This window comes from Euphorbia lathyris, chromosome 4 (genome assembly GCF_963576675.1).
Source record: "Euphorbia lathyris chromosome 4, ddEupLath1.1, whole genome shotgun sequence".
Taxonomy (NCBI): Eukaryota; Viridiplantae; Streptophyta; class Magnoliopsida; order Malpighiales; family Euphorbiaceae; genus Euphorbia; species Euphorbia lathyris.
The window spans coordinates 32541423-32546589 of record NC_088913.1 but is presented as its reverse complement, the minus strand read 5'-3'; positions in this window follow the sequence as shown (position 1 = coordinate 32546589).

The window sequence follows — 5167 nt, the reverse complement described above, 5'->3', positions numbered from 1 at the left end:
AAAGGACACATGTTCAATTAAACGAGCTTGAGGGGATCGCTAAGTAAAACACCTCACCATAGGTAGTTCACTCAATTCACACAATTTTGGTGGCTAAAGTGTTTACTCTCGGCTTATGTTCTTGCTTAGGATTACGTTGATTGTGCACGTTCATCCGAGTTCCTCTACTATGCTATATGACTCCGATGATATCAAAAACAGCCTCGAATTTGGGTTGTAATGTGATTAGAGGGTTAAAGGTACAACAAGGGTTAATAGTTCTAGCGCTAGAAAAACAAAGTTCAAATGGCTTTAGCAAATATGAAGTGACTGAGCTTTTTATTCATAATTTTTTTTCTTTTTCTTTGAGACGTTTTGATTTTAAGAACTGGGGAACGAAGTTCTCCCCTTTTTGTTCGTCTCTTTTCTTTTCTTTTCTTTTTTTCTGTTTTTCTGTTTTTTTTTTGGGATAGTGATGCTCATTCACTTCTTAGCCTTTTGGCTTGCTATTATAATGCCATAAACAAAGAAAAAGCGCTAGAAGGAAACAAAGGCTCAATTTGAGCTTTGCAAAAACTTTGGGTTAAGTAGCAAACCAAGTGGTGGTTTGCAAAAATAGGTTAGAACGAAAGAAAAATCTATAAACTACAAAAATATAGGCTCAAAGGGGCTTCCTAGAGTGGATGAAAAAGAGAAAATAAGGTAAAGAAAAAGGGTTAATTATAATGAGGCTGATTTCATCGTTTATCATCTCAAATCATTGCATGTAGGTTCAACACAGTATTAGGTGCAAAATCTGCAATCTTCCACAAGTCAAAGCATTCACACAAAAATGTCAAGAAAAAGAGCTTTTTGATGTTCGCTCTTAGGCTCAAATTCAACTCACAATTCTTTGGGTTTCAATTTTGTGTTTACTAGTTTTCCCCAAACTCAAGTTTAACATCACATGCCTTCAATTCTTAAGTTATCTACCTAAGTAATGATTTTAGCATTTCTTCAAAAGTAGGGTCTAAGTGCAAACTTTAGCTCATGCTTTTACGGATACAAGGATTGTGTCGTACACCTAAACTAGTTGTCATGCAATCTTAGAGTCGGTTCTCAGCCCTCAAGGACAAATAACGAAGTTTAGATTCGAAGGAGGTTCACGGTTTTAGGTCCTAAACATGCAAAACCTAAATAAAACCCGAAAAACGCAAAACTAAACTAGACACGACGCAATAAAAATTTAAAAATTATACAATTTTTGTAAGTTTGTCTACCCCTCCTCCTCACACTAAAAATATGCAATAAGTTCCAACATTGCATCACAAACCATAAAGTACAAGTGCAAAAAGTTAGGGTGGAGAAGAAAACTTACGAATTTTATCGCAATCGCAAAAAATTTGATGATTTGCGGTGCCAATTTTTTATTTATTTATTTATTTATTATTATTATTTTTCAGCTCCGTTCGGGATTTAAAAAAAATCTCGAACAGTTTGCTTATCGCAGCCGAGCAGCGGGCTGGGCGGCAGTGCCCAGCTCGCGAGCTGGGCCTCCTAGGGCCAATTTTTTTTTTTAAATTTTAGTTTAAACCTGAACACTTAAAAAAAATAAAAATAAAAATAAAATAAAATAAAATAAAAGAAAACTAAACAACTAAAAAAATATTTATTTATATATTTATTTTTTTTATTTTTATTTTTTTTTAAAACGAACACTTTAAAAAAAACGTAAAAGAAAACTAAAAAGACTAAACTAAAAGATCAATGTATAATCTAAATAAAATAAACCTGAAAAGTTTTATTAAAACTTGGGTTGCCTCCCAAGAAGCGCTACGTTATAGTCGGTGAGCTCGACATAGAATTCCCGCCTAGGTGTATGCTTCTACTCGCGTTAGGAGCTCGAACTCCTTAACAAATAACCCATACCTACAAAACGGATTAAGAGCCTCAAATAAGTTTAATGAAAGTAGGAGGCCGAATTTAAACATATTATGAAAAAGTTTGGTTTGCTCCCTTTTGAATTCTCTTGGTAGGTCGAAGAGAATGAAAACTTCTGAACAAGGAGTAAATCCAAACTTTTCGAACTTTTGAGGAAAAGGTAGTTGATATACACAAGCTTCGATTTGATCATTTATTTCTATCACATGATTTAGAATTTCAGATTTTGAACCGGGGTTGCTTACCGCTTCCGGTTCTTCACTTACCTTGAGTGATGCATATGACAGTGGACTTGGTTCTACCTTTTCGTCATTCCTCAAAGAGATGGCTTGAGAGTAAACACGCAATTTCGAGCATCTGTAATTACATGCATTCGGAAATACAAAGTAGAGACACGATATCCAAAAGCCGCATTTCAATTATCATAGGTCATAGTTTTAAGCAAAAGGACACATGTTCAATTAAACGAGCTTGAGGGGATCGCTAAGTAAAACACCTCACCATAGGTAGTTCACTCAATTCACACAATTTTGGTGGCTAAAGTGTTTACTCTCGGCTTATGTTCTTGCTTAGGATTACGTTGATTGTGCACGTTCATCCGAGTTCCTCTACTATGCTATATGACTCCGATGATATCAAAAACAGCCTCGAATTTGGGTTGTAATGTGGTTAGAGGGTTAAAGGTACAACAAGGGTTAATAGTTCTAGCGATAGAAAAACAAAGTTCAAATGGCTTTAGCAAATATGAAGTGACTGAGCTTTTTATTCATAATTTTTTTTTCTTTTTCTTTGAGACGTTTTGATTTTAAGAACTGGGGAACGAAGCTCTCCCCTTTTTGTTCGTCTCTTTTCTTTTCTTTTCTTTTTTTCTGTTTTTCTGTTTTTCTTTTTTTTTTGGATAGTGATGCTCATTCACTTCTTAGCCTTTTGGCTTGCTACTATAATGCCATAAACAAAGAAAAAGCGCTAGAAGGAAACAAAGGCTCAATTTGAGCTTTGCAAAAACTTTGGGTTAAGTAGCAAACCAAGTGGTGGTTTGCAAAAATAGGTTAGAACGAAAGAAAAATCTATAAACTACAAAAATATAGGCTCAAAGGGGCTTCCTAGAGTGGATGAAAAAGAGAAAATAAGGTAAAGAAAAAGGGTTAATTCTAATGAGGCTGATTTCATCATTTATCATCTCAAATCATTGCATGTAGGTTCAACACAGTATTAGGTGCAAAATCTGTAATCTTCCACAAGTCAAAGCATTCACACAAAAATGTTAAGAAAAAGAGCTTTTTGATGTTCGCTCTTAGGCTCAAATTCAACTCACAATTCTTTGGGTTTCAATTTTGTGTTTACTAGTTTTCCCCAAACTCAAGTTTAACATCACATGCCTTCAATTCTTAAGTTATCTACCTAAGTAATGATTTTAGCATTTCTTCAAAAGTAGGGTCTAAGTGCAAACTTTAGCTCATGCTTTTACAGATACAAGGATTGTGTCCTACACCTAAACTAGTTGTCATGCAATCTTAGATTCGGTTCTCAGCCCTCAAGGACAAATAACGAAGTTTAGATTCGAAGGAGGTTCACGGTTTTAGGTCCTAAACATGCAAAACCTAAATAAAACCCGAAAAACGCAAAACTAAACTAGACACGACGCAACAAAAATTTAAAAATTATACGCTGATTCCCTTTGTGGGATTTCTATGTTTTCCTTTATGCTTGGGAGGGCATCTCGGGAGTGCTCTTGCATCTCATGGTTTATTTGAGCCAATTGGTTGCTCAAGTCCTTGCAAACCTCCTCATTGATTGTAAGTCGGGCTGATATTCCTTTCAAAAGGGACAACACCTCATCTCGTGAGCTAGAGGGTTGTGGAGGAACTTGGCTTGCTTGTTCGTAAGGGAACATTCCCAATTCGTTTTCCCTGTGCTCATTAACAAACCTATTTGGAGGCCTCAACATGTTAGGGTTGCCGTAGGACAGATTTGAGTGTTGAGGTCTCCTCCAATCACTACCATAAAAGCTGTAAGAATTGGGGTTAGAATTATACCTTTGGTGATTACCCACAAAACTTACACTTTCATTGGTGTTGAGGCTCGGTTTCGCCATCAAGATATCCATTTTCTCATTTAAGTCGGCCATGGAGGGATTGGGAGCCTCATTCTCCAGGGCATGAATGTATTGTCTTGATGGGATAGTAAACTTTTGAGCTTGCCACTCGACTTTTTCTTGCCAATTCATTGATCAGAGAATGCTGAGAAAAAGTGAAGTTCTAGCACAAAAGTTGATAAGTAACAGTATACAGATATGAACAAGTATAGAAAAGTATAAAGAAATTATATATCAACAAGTGTATGTATAAACAGTTATATGTATAAACAAGTATATACGATATAAACAAGGATATTTACAAAAAGAATCGTATATAAACAAGTGTATGTATAAGCAAGTATATGTATAAACAGGTATAAATATGAACAAGTATAAATATAAACAAGTATTAACGGTTATGAACAAGTATAGATAAACAAGTATAGATGATATTCACAGAGATATTCATAAAGGAATGCCTAAACTAACAAATCGACCTTTGGTTCGATATTGTAGAAGAAATAAATCCCCGGCAACGGCGCCAAAAACTTGACGCGGCCTCGTGCGGTTGTGGAGCGAGGCCGATCTTAGGGATAAGTGTACCCCGTCGTTATCAAGTAATAAATTTCTGGTTAAGTCCAGGTTATCGTCCACAGGATTTATTTCTGCAAGTATCGAGCTACTTGGTTTCAGGTGTTATCTAGGCTTAGGGGGTTTTGAGTTTGTTTGATTAAGTTAATCTACTCCTAGGTTGAATTATACTAATCCTAACTAAGTTATCTGATTCTAACTAAGTTATTCTATGCCTAATTAAGCTACTCTACCCCTAATTAAGTTAAACTACTCCTAATTGATCTTTCACTAGATGCAATTATCCGAAGGAACATGGTATGAACGATAATAATGAAGATAGATTGTTAGGTCTATTGAGTAAAAACCTAATCTGAGTCACTTGTATTCAAGGCGATTAACCCTACTTACCCTCCTGAGGTTCCTAGCGCGTGATTCCCTAAGGCCGAAACTAGGTCTAAGGCTCAGTAAATTGGCGCTTAATCAACTAAGAGGTTGTCAATCTCCTAGGCTCTGACTAGGTCAGATTCAGCTCGCAATATGTGCCTACTAGATTTTGGGGCTTTTGAATGAGTTAAACTAATTGAATAAAGCGTAAGACAGAGATTAGACAAATAATCA